Source organism: Epinephelus fuscoguttatus, linkage group LG11 (genome assembly GCF_011397635.1).
Source record: "Epinephelus fuscoguttatus linkage group LG11, E.fuscoguttatus.final_Chr_v1".
Lineage (NCBI taxonomy): Eukaryota > Metazoa > Chordata > Actinopteri > Perciformes > Serranidae > Epinephelus > Epinephelus fuscoguttatus.
The window spans coordinates 555,953-572,258 of record NC_064762.1 but is presented as its reverse complement, the minus strand read 5'-3'; the positions used below and the strand labels follow the sequence as shown (position 1 = coordinate 572,258).

Genomic DNA, 16,306 nt, shown 5'->3' with positions numbered 1-16,306 from the left:
TATGAACTCACACTAAACCTGATTTTTATTTTAGATTAAAGTTAAACAAAGAAACAGAACATCAGGTTAGTTTAGTGATTTAATGGAGTGATGTCATCAATATGAAGATATAATGTGTCAGTGTGACTATCTTCATCACCAGACAGAATAAAACAGAGAAACCCAACAGTTGTGTTTATATGCTGAGTCACTTCTTCAGAGTCTTCCTCACATGGCTCCGTCAGCTCTCTCCATAACTAGAGGGTCTGAAAAGGTTGTTGATTTCCTGTTTATTAACTATCTGGAAAAAGTATATTGTCACAAGAGATGAGAGATATGGAGGCAAAGACCTGACACAGCAGGAACAAGAAGGTGAGCAGCAGGTGGCGCTGCAGAGCGACTCAAAGGAAGGAAAACAGAAGTTCCTGTTGTTGAACAAATGTTTTATTATGATAACTGAAACATTTTGTTCATGAAGTTTGTGTAAAAAATCTCCTCTTGGAAAATAACGATATTTTTCAATATGGTAGACAACAAGCTAACGTTCACCATAACCGTCAACTTTTATTATTTTTTTACCATTAAAATGCAGCTCCATACCTTTACTGAATCCCAGCATGACGGTTTCTGGTTTATATTTTGTTCAAACGTTGATCATAATTTTATTTTTATCTCCACAGATGAACTCAGAGAAGTTTAAAAATGTCAGCGGTGATAAAGTTGACTGAACAGTGAGTGTGCGACTGCGTTCTTATTCGACACACACTCTTATTCCATTCACAGACTGAATGTGACATTAATGTGACTCTTCACAGAGGATGGAGGTAAAATTTTTGCTTCCAGCTGATGTCATTAAGAATGAATCAGAATTTAGTTGTGAGGAATAAACAGAGACTGGTTTGTGTGTTCAGACAGATGTCTGTGTGAGTGTGTCATCTGTGAATAAAAAAAAAAAACATCTGCCACAAATACAAAACAGATCTGTACACTCAAAAATATTCTGCAAATATACAAAAAAAAATTTTTTTTAAAGACAGACCAAAATGCAAATCTGCAAGAATCACAAAAAAGACTGGACTAATAACAAATAACTGTTTAAAAGTTGCAAATGTTTTTAATTTATTTGAAAATCAATTAAATTTATTCACGGTTATTTTTTTAATTTTTGGAACATGTTTGTGTTTCTGCAGATCTTTTATGAATATGCAAAATCACCTTTTGATTTTACTTTTTTTGTATTTGTGAGAATGTGTTATATTCACGGGTGACACATGAACACACACATATCTGACGTGCAGTGTGTCAGCAGAGACTCAGCAGGACGCTGAACACAGACTGTGAATGTTAAACTAATCATCAGACTCACCGTCACGTTTTAAAGAGTTATAATAATTAACTATGATAAATGTTGACATGAAGTTTGGTGATGTCACTGAGTTAAAACACTGTTAATTAATTTCTGTTGCTGAACTTTATTTATTTATCTTTTTAAATTTCTGTCGAGTGTTTGTGAGTTTTATGAGTTAATTTTATTTACTGTTATTTCTAATGTTTCCTTTGGAAATGAACCTGCTGCACATCACCTCTCCTGAACCTCCTGGGTTTCCGTAGCTCCTCCTGTCTGACTGTCACACTGCTGACGGTAAGTCACATTAAAAATGTTGTTTTGTGTCATTTTGATCGCTCATATTAGTTTCATAGACTTTTTTCACTCAGCTTTTTATATACTTTATACTTTATTAATCCCCGAGGGGAAATTTACCACCATTTGCGAGCTGCCTTGTGTCATGTGACCACCGTGACACATGCAGTTTTTAAAACCGGAGCAGAGGTGATGAAAAGTGAACAGGTGGTCATTAATGTGTCATTTTGTTTCTGCAGGTTTCATATAATCATTTTCTGTCTCTGCACTTTTACACTTCACCCAGCAGGTGTCAGTGTTGTACCTTTGAATGTAGGTGTTTTGGTTGTGAGGACATTTGCTGCTCTAATTTGAACTGAGTGTTGAATCAGGAGCATTTTAACAGCTCCTGAACTCTAATGTCAAACTGATGTATTTGGACCTGAAGGATAAAGTGTGATCACAGCTGTTTGTCCTGCAGGGGGCGCAGAGGAGCAGAAACAGGAGTCACTAATGAGCCTTATTGTCTCTGCAGGAGAAGATAAAAACTGATGTCTTTGAGTCGAGATCTGTCCCCGCCCCTGTCCACACACGTTAAACTGAAGTGTGGTCTTTAACTCATTCAGTCGTCTGAGGGGAATGTTCAGAAACTGATCATTTTCAAAAGGCATGAATGTTAAACTTAAAGGTTTTTGAATATTTCACAAGTTTAATTTTATATTTTAATACAATTTAAACAATAAACCATGTTTTTTTTTTTTTTATTATTTTGACCATCATGGTACTGTGTTGCTTTAAGGTAACGTATCTAAACGTTTAACCCAAACAATTTTTTCTAATTTCTTTAAATTATGTTTACATTGTCACCAACTGGCATCGTGATGCATACCACAGAGAGCTAATCAGAGAGTTAATCTATAGACACGTGCTGTCTCCAAATTCAAACGACTAATGATAAATAATAATTCACAGTGACACTGAGAGAAGAACCATTTGTGTTGTCTTCTGGTTCCACGGTGATCACAGACGTTCCTCCATCATCAGGAACACCTGTCAGTCAAAACACATTCACCAGCTGTTAACAAATGACGACAGATCACATGACTCATTAAATACAAACACTTAACTTAGAGCTGCATTTCTAATAGAAATAATCATAGTTAATCAAACAAGTGTTTAGATTCAACATGTTCAAATGAGTTCCAGCTGTTTAACTGTGAGTGTGAGCTTGTTAATGTGTGTTTAACATGTGTTTAATGTGTGTTTGTTTAATGTGTGTTTAACGTGTGTTTAATGTGTGTTTAACATGTGTTTAATGTGTGTTTAACGTGTGTTTAATGTGTGTTTTGAATCAACTAAACTTTACAGCATTTCACAGAAACCTCCGTCGCCGACTAGCGGTTTGGAGGTGTAACTGCAGAGTGACACAGACACACCGCCGCACAAGTGTAAATGCTCACAACAGTGTAGGCTCTGCCCGGAGCTGACGCACAGCTATAACTCCACCTTTGGTTTCTGTCTAACTGTTTTTCATTTTGTCTTTTTGTGAATAAACTGGGTTTCACAACCTTCTCTTGTCAGAGCGAATGTTCAGTTCCACTCACCTGAACTGCTGACTCTCTGCTCACTCGTCCAGGCCCTTCTTGGAGGACCCGTCCCTGGTCTTCGCCCTCAGCTTGTTCACCTGTGACTCTGCGATGTCGGCCCTCTCCTCAGCCTCTTCCAGTTCATGCTGCAGCTTGCGGAGTTTAGCCATGTTGGTGTTTGCTGCCTCCTCGGCCTCTTCGGCAGCATGTTTGTAGGACTTGACCTTCAGCTGCAGCTTGTCCACCAGGTCCTGGAGACGAGCCATGTTCTTGCGGTCTTCCTCAGTCTGGTAGGTGAGCTCCTTGATGCGGCGTTCATACTTGCGAACCCCCTTGATGGACTCCGCTCCCCTCCTCTGCTCTGCCTCCAGCTCGTTCTCCAGCTCTTTGATGCGAGCCTCCAGTTTCTGGACCTGCTTCTTGCCTCCCTTCATGGCGATCTGTTCGGCCTCATCCAGACGGTGCTGCAGGTCTTTGATGGTCTGCTCCATGTTCTTCTTCATGCGCTCCAGATGGGCGCTGGTGTCCTGCTCCTTCTTCAGCTCCTCTGCCATCATGGCTGCGTCTGTGATGGCTTTCTTAGCCTTCTCCTCAGCGTTGCGGTTCTCCTGTATGGCCTCCTCCATCTCAGTCTGCAGGTGCATGAGGTCTGCTTCGTGCTTCTTCTTCTGGTTGATCAGGCTGGTGTTCTGGGAGTGCAGGAGTTGCATGCGCTCTGTAGCATCAGTAAGCTCCTGTTCTGCCAGTTTACGACTTCTTTCCGTCTGCTCGAGGGCGGACCTCAGTTCCTCCAACTCGGCCTGAATCAGGTTATTTCGGCGTTCCAGAAGAGCAATATTTTCTCTCAGGTCATCATTGCCGTGCTGTGCATCATCCAGCTGCAGCTGAGAGTCCTTCAGGAAGGCCTGGAGGCTCTTGAGCTGTTTCTGGGCGTCAGCTGCCTGTCTGTTGGCTTGGCTGAGCTGGATCTCCATCTCGTTCAAGTCACCTTCCATCTTCTTCTTGACTCTCAGGGCCTCGTTGCGGCTCCTGGTTTCAGATTCCAGAGAGGACTGAAGCGACTCCAGCATCCGTTGGTAGTTCCTCTTTGCCTGCTCCATTTCCTCGTCTTTCTCAGCCAGCTTGCGCTCCATGTCTGCCTTCACTTGGTTGAACTCCAGCTGGGCGCGGAGGATCTTGCTCTCTTCGTGCTCCAGAGAACCTTCTGCCTCCTCAAGTGCCGACTGCAGCTCCGCCTTTTCCTGCTCGAGCTGCTTACGCATCTTCTCCAGTTCATGAGCGCTCCTGCCACCCTCCCCCAGCTGGTCGGTGAGGTCAGAGATCTCCTCTTGGAGGTTCTTGTTCTCTCTCTTCATCGTCTCAAGTTGATCCAGTGACTCTTCATAGGCGTTCCTCAGTTTGAAGAGTTCAGTGCTCTGAGACCGAGCTTCCTTCTGAGAAGCCTCCAGCTCGCACTGCGACTCCTCAAACTTCTGCTTCCACTCTGCCATGACTTTGTCAAAGGCCCTTTGCTTTTTGTCCAGAGCTGCAGATGCTGCATTGGATCTCTCAAGGTCCAGCATCAGGTCTTCAATCTCATTTTGGAGGCGGTGCTTGGTCTTCTCAAGGGATGAACACTTTGCGTTCACAGCCTCGATGGCCTCCTCGGCCTCCTGCAGTCTCTGCACCAGCTTCTTCTTTGCTTCTTCCAGTTCCTCTGTTCTCTGGATTCCATCGGTTTCATACTTTGTCCTCCATGCTGAGACCTCGGTGTTAGATTTGGACAGAGCTCTCTGCAGCTCAGCCTTGGCCTCCTGCTCCTCCTCAAACTGCTCTCGGAGCAGATCGCAGTCGTGACGAGCAGATTGTACAGCGTGGGCGAGGGCATTCTTGGCCTTGACTTCCTCTTCCAGCTGTCTGCGGAGATCTTCTACCTGCTGGTTGTACGAATTCTTCCCTCTGGTCAGTTGTGATATCAGACTCTCCTTCTCCTCCAGCTGACGTCCAAACTCACCATTCTCAGTGAGCAGCTTGGCCCTCTGGGTCGTCAGGTCATTGATGGTGCGCTGAGATTCTTCATATTTACTCTTGTACTCATTCATGTTGTCTTCCATCGTACGACACATCTTCTCAATGTTTGACTTGACCTTCACCACACTCTCCATGTTGGAACACAAGTCGTCTAGCTCCAGCTTCAGCTCGCTCTTTTCTTTCTCCAGCTTCTGCTTCACACGCTGCAGGTTATCAATCTGTTCGCCCAGTTCAGCAACGCTGTCGGCATGTTTCTTCCTCAGGGAGGCAGCAGTGGCCTCGTGTTGGAGCGTAGATTCCTCCAGCTCCCTACGCAGCTTCTGAAATTCAGCATCTCTCTTTTTATTCAGCTCCACCTGAGCTGATGTCGCTCCACCTGCCTCCTCTAGGCGCTCACTGATGTCCTCCAGCTCACGGGAAAGATCAGAGCGCTGTTTCTCAACTTTGGCCCGGGCTGCACGCTCTGCATCCAGCTCCTCTTCCAGCTCCTCAATTCTGGCCTGGTTTTCTTTCAGCTTCTTCTGGAGCTGAACTGAAGCAACCTGCTCGTCTTCTAGTCTTGAATTTATTTGGACAATCTCAAAATCCTTTTTCTTCAGTTTTTCCTCCAGCTGCAGTTTGTCATTTTCCACGTCCATCAAACTCTCCTGAGTCAGTTTCAGGTCTCCTTCGAACTTCCTCTTTGAGCGCTCTAGGTCCATTCGGACTTTCTTCTCTTGCTCCAGTGAGCCCTCCAGATCGTCCACCTGCTGCTCCAGTTTACCTTTGACTTTGGTCAAACTGTTGACTTTGTCTTCTTCACTCTGAAGGTCATCCAGTGCCTGCTGGTGAGCCTCCTGTAGCGCCCTCTTCTCTTTAGTCAGCTTCATGATATTTTCATCCTGGGACGCCATCTCCTCTGTCAGGTTTTTAACCTTATTCTCTGTGGCATGTTTCTCTTTCTCAACCTTGGCCAGAGTCAGCTCCAGATCATCGATATCTTTCTTCAGCTCGGAGCATTCATCTTCAAGCTTCCGTTTCTTAGCTGTGAGATCTGCATTCAGCTCCTCTTCATCCTCCAGTCTTTCTGTCATCTCTTTCAGCTTGGCTTCTAGTTGAATCTTGCTTTTTATGAGCTGTTCGCAGCGTTCTTCAGCGTCTGTCAGTGTGTCCTGTTCAGACTGAATCTGCAGAGTCAGATCGTTCTTCTCTTGGAGAAGAGTCACTATTTTCTCCTCTATTTCCTTCCGTCTACTTTCTGATTTCTCCAGGGCTTCTTTCAGCTTGTTGAATTCATCCTTCATATTTGCCATCTCCTTCTCAGACTCGGCACTCTTCAGCAGAGGTTTGATCTTGAAGAAAAGCTTCATCCAGGGCCAGTTCTTTACACCTAGAAAAGAGCGAAGGTTCCACTGGATCACCATCAGGGCATCTCTGCGTTCCACAAGCTTAGCAAACTCTGCCCTCATGAGGATTGCCCTGGCGTTAGCCTGGATCCTGGTGATGATGCGAGAGAGTTGCTCGTCCCTCATCTCCTCCAGTGTTCCCAGCAGACCGGCTTTAAAGAAGACTTTGGTGTGGCCAAACTTGTACTGAGTGTGATCGATGTCCAGTGACCCCAGCAACTTCTCAGCACTCTTCTTGCAGTCAATGAACTGACCTTCAGGGATGGCTGAGGCGTTCAGAATCCTGTACCGCTGCTTGAAGTCTCCATAGAGGACCCTGTTTGGGAAACCTTTCCTGCAGATTCGGATGCCTTCCAAGACTCCGTTACAGCGTAGCTGGTGCATCACTAGGCAGTTGTCCATGACCCCTGGTGTTTTCCTCTCATTAGGAATCAGACAGCGGACAAAGTGAGGATGTGTGGTCTTCAGGTTGGTCATCAGCTTGTTGAGGTTTTCCCTGTGAAGTGCAGACACAGTCTGGAATGAGGAACCTTTCTTCTTGGCTCCTTTGCCGCCTGCTTTGTCACCGCCGTCAGCTCCTGTGTAGGTAGAAAACAGCAGACTGAGAAGCTTCAGAGATGATTTCTGGAAAAGACCGACCACAGTTTCATTCAGGGGGTCTTTGTTTTTGACCAACCAGTTCCCGATGTTGTAGTCCACCGTGCCGGCATAGTGAACCAGGGCAAAATGAGCCTCTGCTTTCCCCTTTGCAGCCCTTGGCTTCTCAAACATCTTGTTCTTGCCCAGGTGATTATCGTAGAGCTTGGACTTAAAGGTCTGGTCGCTGGCTTTGGGAAACATGCATTCCTCCTCTAGAATTGACAGGATCCCCAAAGGTTTCTCAATGAGGTCGATACAAGCCTGTAAATCCATCCCAAAGTCAATGAACTCCCATTCAATACCTTCTTTCTTGTACTCTTCTTGCTCCAGAACGAACATGTGATGGTTGAAGAACTGTTGTAGTTTCTCATTGGTGTAGTTGATGCACAGCTGCTCAAAAGTGTTGAAATCAAAGATCTCAAATCCAGCGATGTCCAGCACTCCTATGAAGTACTGACGGTGCTGTTTGGTGTCCAGGGATTGGTTGATTCTCACCACCATCCAGTTGAACATCTTCTGACCAAACCTGGCCCGACCCGTCGGGTACCGTCTGGCTTGGATCGCGATCCACACTTTGACCTTTGGTGACGTATTCATTTCCTACCTTGACTCTGGGGTGACACAGCCCTTTGATGAGGTCAGCAGAGTTCAGCCCCATTAGGTAAGCCGATTTATCAGCAGCCTCTGTCCCGTCCGGCTCCGCCTGCTCTTCACGCTGCTTCTGTTTGAACTTCATGTTGCCATAGTGCATGATGGCGCCGGTCAGTTTGTAGACGCCCATCTTCTCGTCTGCAGTGAAGCCCAGCACATCGAAGGCGCTGTCGGTGGCCATCAGCTCCTCCGAGTCGTTAATGGAGGCGACTGTTACCTCTCCCTGGGAGATGTAGGAGTAGTCATAGGGGTTGTTGGTGATCAGCAGCATGTCCAGCAGCTCTGGCTTCTGATTGGACAGGATCTGGTAGAAGATGTGGTAGTTCCTCTCAGCTTTGAGCTGAAAGGTGACACTTAGCTAGCTAGCAAAGTCCCTGTCGCTCTCGATGAATTTTCCAAAAGCGCGAGTTGTCATTTCTCAGTGTTTTATGATGAATGCGCAAACGCAATCAGTAGGGTGAACTCAAGGATGATTTGATAAAATAGTTACGTATGCATGAACATAACTGACGCGCTGACGTAGTGAGCAAAGTACTGGATGACCCTCTTGGTGTTCACAGTCTTCCCAGCGCCGGATTCTCCGGTGATGAGGACAGACTGGTTCTCCCTGTCAGTCAGCATGTACTGGTAGGCGTTATCAGAGATGGAGAAGATGTGAGGGGGGGCCTCGGATCTTAGGAAAGATTTCAACCCCTACCCTCGTTGCTTCATTTTGAGGCCAAGGGTAGTGTGGCAAGGGTTATTGAGATTGGGCCTAAACCATCCAAACCATTTTTCAAAATCATCTGAGAGAAAAGTCCTCGCAGTGCCAGGAAGCTGGGCTGGAGTAGACGGTGACACAGAAGAGTCCAGAGTAGGTGTAGATCTGTCCTCTCCCTGTCCTCTCTCCCTGTCCCCTCTCTGTCTTAAACAGCACAGCGGGCTCATGGAGGAAAGTGAACATTGCCATGTCTTCAATTTTATCAAATTTTGGCGGGTTCTGGGGGTGGACGTCGGACTCTTTTACAGTCACCGTTGTTCCATCCTCCTTTTTGACAGTCACCATTGCTCCATCTTTGCTCTGGATTTGTCCCTTCATGTATTCTACCTTGTCGTCCACCACAAAGCATTCAGTCTTGATGTCAAAAGCTCTGGTCTGCGCCTCCAGACGCTCCTTCTCTGACTTCCTCAAGAAGGGAGCAGCCTTCCCGAACTCAGCCATCAGAGGGTCACCCATGGTGGAGGGTGTAGGTACACGGCAGTGAGATCAGTCTGAGAGGAAAGAATCTTTTCTGTGGAGGCTGCAGACTCGTCACAGCAGGCGAACGTTTATAAAGACTCCCTGAGGACCAAATTAGGAGACGACCACTGAAAGAAAAAAAAAACAGAGGATGACACTAAATTTGTCCTCAGATAAGAAGACACGGAGTGAGGGCAGATTCAGGACCTTTGGCTGTTAGAGTCCATTTTAGGAAAAGGAGAGTTTCACAGTTTATCAGCCGGCCGATATGGACTCCTGACACCTCTCCATTTAGACTCAGCTTCTCCTGAGTCCTCACAGGACTGAAGCTTCCACTCGGCCAGTTCCTCTTCAGTATCATCATTATTCACCTGCTGCAGCTCAACATTAATTTAAAAAGCAGACGTTGGTTTAAAACACAACAAGGTTCAGTTTAATCTGTTCCCACATGTAGATCAGTTTGACAGGAGACAGACGAGACATCATAACTGCACCTGATTTACTTCACGGTGCCTCGTCATTTACTGCCTCGGTTTTTAGTCTCATCTTTGGCATTTTCCACTTTTTTTAATGTTATTTTTTTAAAATATTTTCTGGTTTATTGTTGTAATGTCTGCCTGTTCACTTGTCACTTCTTCTGTGCTGTTTTACTGCAGCTGTGTGAAGCACTTTGGGCTGTGTGAAGGTGTGAGAGGTGCTGAATGAATAAAGTTTGATTTGATTAAAAAAAAAAAACATGTTTAAGGAGTAAAATGTTCAGAAACCAGGCCGTGAATGAAACATGATCAAACTCCTTTGTGAGGTTTTAAGAATGTGTGTGTGTGTGTGTGTGTGTGTGTGTGTGTGTGTGTGTGTGTGTGTGTGTGTAGTGTGTCCTCACTGGCTGAAGTGTTTCTGTCTCTTTATCTGAGACAGTCTGGACTCATCAGCTCTCAGCCTGTAAATAGAAACCAGACACACTGGAATCAGAGTTTTAATCTCAGTCTCAGTTCGACATGAGAAAGATAACACAGAAACATCCTCTCTCTCTGTCCTCTCTCTCTGTCCTCTCTCCCTGTCCTCTCTCTGTCCAGAGCCGACCGCTCTGTGTCCCAGAGTGTAACTGAACATTAACATTAAATATCAGTGTTATTATGTTGTTTAATCAGATAGTTTCATCTCATTCAGCTACTTCACAACTTTAACATTTAATAACTTTCTTTTATTCAGTGAAAAACAGGTTTATATTTTTTAAATGTGAAATAATGAAATATGTAATTTTTCTAAGAGAGTTCCACAGAAACGTTAAAATGAGACTGAAGCCCTTTTTAAACAGGAGTTGTGCAAATTTGCAGGAAAGCCCAATGCCGCCTACCTACTTTTGTTTATACAGAATTCCTCTCCCTGTCCTCTCTCTCTGTCCTCTCTCCCTGTCCTCTCTCTCTGTCCTCTCTCCCTGTCCACTCTCTGTCCTCTCCCTGTCCTCTCTCGCTGTCCCCTCTCTGTCCTCTCTCTCTCTGTCCTCTCTCCCTGTCCCTCTCTGTCCCCTCTCTGTCTCTCTCTGTCCTCTCCTGTCCTCTCTCTGTCCTCTCTCTGTCCTCTCTCTGTCCTCTCGCGCACAATTCCTTGTCTCCCCAGTTGCTCATCTTTACAGTGTCTGTCAGGTTTGTGTTTCCCTCTTGCTACTAGCTGCTCGCTAATTCCTGCTATCAGCTGTTTCCTGTTTATCCACCGCCAGTGGCTCGCACGTGCGGCGTCATCAACAGCTCCTCCCACAAGTCATCAACAGCTCCTCCCACAAGTCATCAACAGCTCCTCCCACAAGTCATCAACAGCTCCTCCCACAAGTCATCAACATCCACTCCTGTTGCAGAAGGCCTAGGGACTAAAAGGGTTCCACCAATATGTCTACCCTACGAGGCAGAAAACTGAGCACCTCGGATCAACTCGCCAATCTGGCTCTGTGTGTCTAAACGCTCGCAGCCTGCCGGCAAAACGGCCCAACATTCGCAGAACATCTGGCAGTGTAAAAGGGGCTAGAGATTAAAGTTCAGAGTTAAATCAGAGTTTGTAGCAGCTGATTATTGGGAAATTAGGAGAAAGTTAGAAGTTAAAGTTGTTATATCAGTGTGTGTTTATTGAAACTACTCAGTAATCAGGTGAATTCAGGGCAATAATTCAGGATGATTTTGGTGACACTGATTCAACAAAGTCAGATTTAGTTTCAGAGACACAGACGAGCGTCACTGTGACCATAAAGCTGCTGTTTGGAGAAACTAACAGGTTTCTGTTTAAATGTAAAAAAAGATCTTCTCACTCTCAACTTCATATGATGTGTTTTTATTTTCATGTGACTGATCATTTTATATTTTTAGTCGTCTTTGAAAATGACCTCAGGTTCAAATGTTTCACCTCCTTTCTTTTAAAAATCAAGTTCATGTTTAGAGAAACCAGCAGCTGAACATTCACTTTAAGTTTTAAAGCTGATGAAGACAATGATGAAGAGTCGCTTCTGTTCAGTCTCTGTGAACACACACACACACACACACACACCAGTGTGTGTGTGTGTGTGTGTGTGTGTGTGTGTGTGTGTGTGTGTTGAGAGCTTTGTTGCAGCCTGAAACTTTACCTCAGCTTTTTTTGTTTGTTTGTTGTTTTTTGCAATAAAAATTTTAGGGAGGTGGTGCGGTTTAAGTAATTAATCAGAATGATGTTTAGACTCTTTGTAATAAGTTTAAAATGTTTAATGTTGTTTTCTTCTAAAACTTTGTGTTAAATATAAAGTCTGATGAAAAAGAGAAAGAACACTTTTTGAAAATAGCATCAACTTTATTAACATCTGTATTAAAATAAAACATTTGAACAAACATGTGCAAACTCACATTCTGTGTAAAACTGTGCAAGTTTTTAAAATAAACCCACTTCTAATTATTATCCATACCATGCAAACAGGATCTGTGTCTCAACAGGAGTCAAGTTTCATGGTCTGAAGGGGAAATCCAGATGTTTTAAAGAGAAGTTGTATCAACTATTTCTCCACAGTCAGTGTGGCGAGGCAGGCTGGAGTCTGACGCTCAGTGATGTCATGGTGTGGGCGGAGTCAGCAACAAGATGTATTTTACCTGAAAAATCTAAATCAGTTAACGTGTTCGATATATTGATATCATTTTGACATTTCTGATGTTACCTTCTGGCCAACGGCTGCGAGTTCCAACTGGATTTAACATGAGTGAAGATGATCAGGTAATAATCAGGTAATAATCAGGTGATCAGGTAATGATCAGGTAATAATCAGGTAATGATCAGTAATGTGTTTGTGTCACACTGGTGAATTTGAATTAACCCTTTAAAACACCAAAGTCACACAGTGACACAAACACACTAACTTTCAGCTGCCGCAGCTTTTCTGAAAGACACAAAACACATGTGAACGTGTCAGTGAGCGTGACAGTGAACGTGACAGTGAACGCGGCGTCAGTGAAGCGTGACAGTGAGCGTGTCAGTGAGCGTGTCAGTGAACGTGACAGTGAACATGTCGTGACAGTGAACATGTCAGTGAGGTTTAAAGTTGAAAATATGATCAATATAACACGAACGCGTCAGTGAACGTGACAGTGAACGTGTCAGTGAACGTGTCAGTGAATGTGTCAGTGAACGTGTCAGTGAATGTGTCAGTGAACGCGTCAGTGAACGTGACAGTGAACGTGTCAGTGAACGTGACAGTGAACGTGTCAGTGAACGTGTCAGTGAACGTGTCAGTGAACGTGACAGTGAACGTGTCAGTGAACGTGTCAGTGAACGTGTCAGTGAACGTGACAGTGAACGTGTCAGTGAATGTGTCAGTGAACGCGTCAGTGAACGTGTCAGTGAACGTGACAGTGAACGTGTCAGTGAACGTGTCAGTGAATGTGTCAGTGAACGCGTCAGTGAACGTGACAGTGAACGTGTCAGTGAACGTGACAGTGAACGTGTCAGTGAATGTGTCAGTGAACGCTGGCCAGTGAACGCGTGAACGGTGAGCGTGTGAACGCGACAGTGAACGTGTCAGGTCCTGACACACAACCTGTCAGTGAACGCGTCAGTGAACGTGACAGTGAGCGTGTCAGTGAGCGTGACAGTGAACGCGTCAGTGAACGTGACAGTGAACGTGTCAGTGAACGTGTCAGTGAACGTGTCAGTGAACGTGACAGTGAACGTGTCAGTGAACGTGTCAGTGAATGTGTCAGTGAACGCGTCAGTGAACGTGACAGTGAACGTGTCAGTGAACGTGTCAGTGAACGTGTCAGTGAATGTGTCAGTGAACGCGTCAGTGAACGTGACAGTGAACGTGTCAGTGAACGTGACAGTGAACGTGTCAGTGAATGTGTCAGTGAACGCGTCAGTGAACGTGACAGTGAACGGTGAGCGTGTCGGTGAACGTGTCAGTGTCGGTGAGAGAGATCACTCTGATTGGCTGTTCAGGTTTTAAACGTGTCAGTGAACGCGTCAGTGAACGTGACAGTGAGCGTGTCAGTGAGCGTGACAGTTAACGCGTCAGTGAACGTGACAGTGAACATGTCAGTGAGCGTGACAGTTAACGCGTCAGTGAATGTGACAGTGAACATGACAGTGAACGTGACAGTGAGCGTGTCAGTGAGCGTGACAGTTAACGCGTCAGTGAATGTACCGGAGGGAAGCACAGCCAGTTAGCCTCCGCTAGTCTCTGAGCTAGCCCGGCTCTCCGCTTGGATCCAACCGAGCACCGAGCCCTGGTTTGTTATTCAGACAGTGAAGCGTGACAGTGGCGTGACAGTTAACGCGTCAGTGAAGCGTGACAGTGGCGTGACAGTGAAGCGTGACAGTTAGCGCGCGTCAGTGAGCGTGACAGTGAAGCGTGACAGTGAGCGTGTCAGTGGCGTGACAGTGGCGTGTCAGTGGCGTGACGGTGAGAGTGTCAGTGAGCATGACAGTGAGCGTGACAGTGGCGTGACAGATAGTCCGTGGAGGTGCTGCGGTGCTCGGCTGCACAGATAGGAAACCCCTCGGCTGACAGGATGTTACAGTATGCGCTCACCTGAATGGCCCCGCCCTCACCCCGAAGCCCCGCCCCTGATGTAGTCCGTGTAGTGTGTTCAAATGCAACTGACACAGCTTGCTGTGCTTTGAAAAGCTTGTAAACAGTTGGCTTTCATCGCCGCTAGTTCTTTGATGTTAGTTTGGTGTGTCCGCACCTTTAAATGCCTGCCTCTACACACTGACTGTGGGTAAATACCTCATATAAAATAAATAAATAATTTTCCCTTTAAAGATTCAAAACTCTAGAAAATACTTTGCTCTATTGTAATTATTTTAACTCTAATGTGTGACTGAAATGTTCTGTTTCAGTAAAAGTCAATTTTCATGGTTTGCTGTCTCTGCGCTGTGAAACCGGATCAGGACCGTCTTAAAATCATTTAGATTTTAAGTATCAAGTCGTAAATCTACCAGATTCATTCATTCATTCATCTTCTAACCGCTTCATCCTCTTGAGGGTCGCGGGGGGGGTGGAGCCTATCCCAGCTGACATCGGGCGAGAGGCAGGGTTCACCCTGGACAGGTCACCAGACTATCACAGGGCTGACACATAGAGACAGACAACCATTCACACTCACATTCACACCTACGGACAATTTAGAGTCACCAGTTAACCTGCATGTCTTTGGACTGTGGGAGGAAGCTGGAGCACCTGGAGGAAACCCACGCTTCTGCCTTCGCTGACGGCTCTTACCGGCAACCCTCTTCCTACAGAGCGTCTGCCTCGTCACCTTTGGGCTGCCGTAGCTTCATCTAGATTCAGGAGAAAATAATTCACAGATTAAGATCAGAAAGTCGAGTCTGAAAGAACAGGACTGTGTGCTGATGCTCTGCAGTCGTAGGAGACGTGAATGGAAACACATCCAACATACTAACGCACACACACGATGACATCACCCAGATATGTGATCACTGGCAGCACCTTTCTATACAGCAGTCGGTGGTGTAACGCGTTATGTGACATTGAAAATGTAACAGTACGACCTGAACTCTTGTTGCTAACGTGTTTTATTACTTCAGTGCTCCTAAAAAATTTATCGCTGTCACGCCGACACAGTTTGTACCCACACCATTCACTTCTTACAGCGTGTTACAGACTGTCAGGTCTGAGTCTGTCTTCTAAAATGAATCCTCCTTCATTCCACACAGAAACATGACAGAACCTAAAATGTTATAATATTTACGAATTCAAAAGGTCAGAGGTCAACCAGGGAGCAGCATGAAGATCTGACAGGTTCCCCTGTTGCTGTTGTCCAACATCACAATCTGAGGTCACATGACCACATTCTTACAGTAGTGTGAACGGCCACACCGAAGGACCGCCCACTCAGCTGACATCCTCACTCAGACACAGCGCTGAAGGACGGCTGTCCTTTTGGTCCTGTTTGAGTTGTGACATGAAATCTAGTACACAGAAGGAGGTCGCGTATGTGACGTCATAGCTTTCACTCGCTTCCTGCAGCTTGGCCTCCCCGCTGAAATTCCACTGTTTCATGATTAACCGATTTATGATTGAAGATGTCTGTGTGTTTTGTGCCAGGTTGCAGTCACTCCAAGCTGCAGGAAGCGAGCGAAAGCTATGACGTCACATATGTGACCTCCTCCTGTGAACTCTTTCTAATTACGTTTTTTTTTTTCAAAAGCTTATATCTCAACAGTTTTACCACAAAGTATGACTTTCTTGACCTTAAAATTTATGTTTTAAATTTATTAACGACATATTTGGATTTCATGTCACAACTCAAACGGGACCAAAAGATAATATTTCTCTCCTCATTCACTGCCATTCATATTTTTTCCGATCCCATGAGCTCTACCGGAAGGGGCGTGAGTTCAGCACTCTATTAGATCAACGTCTGCCTGGACAGCAGGAGCTAACGCAGCAGCACCGACTCGTCGTTAAACCTGTCAGTAACTGTTAGGTAATGTTATGCATGTGATGCTAACAATTAGCCGTGTGATACTAACAGTTAGCCGTTTGATGCTAACAGTTAGCTGTGTGATGCTAACAGTTAGCTGTGTGATGCAAACAGCTAGCTGTGCGATGCAAACAGTTAGCTGTGCGATGCTAACAGTTAGCTGTGTGATGCAAACAGTTAGCTGTGTGATGCTAACAGTTAGCTGTGTGATGCAGCTAACGAGCCAATAGAGCTAACATCTAACGAGCCAATAGAGCTAACAGCTA

The 16,306-nt window shown here is 45.4% G+C and overlaps 1 pseudogene; it reads right to left on the bottom strand.

Moving 5' to 3' along the window:
• Positions 1–2,453: 2,453 nt before the first annotated feature.
• On the bottom strand, positions 2,454–9,110 carry LOC125897246 (myosin-6-like; annotated as a pseudogene).
• Between the last annotated feature and the right edge of the window lie 7,196 nt (positions 9,111–16,306).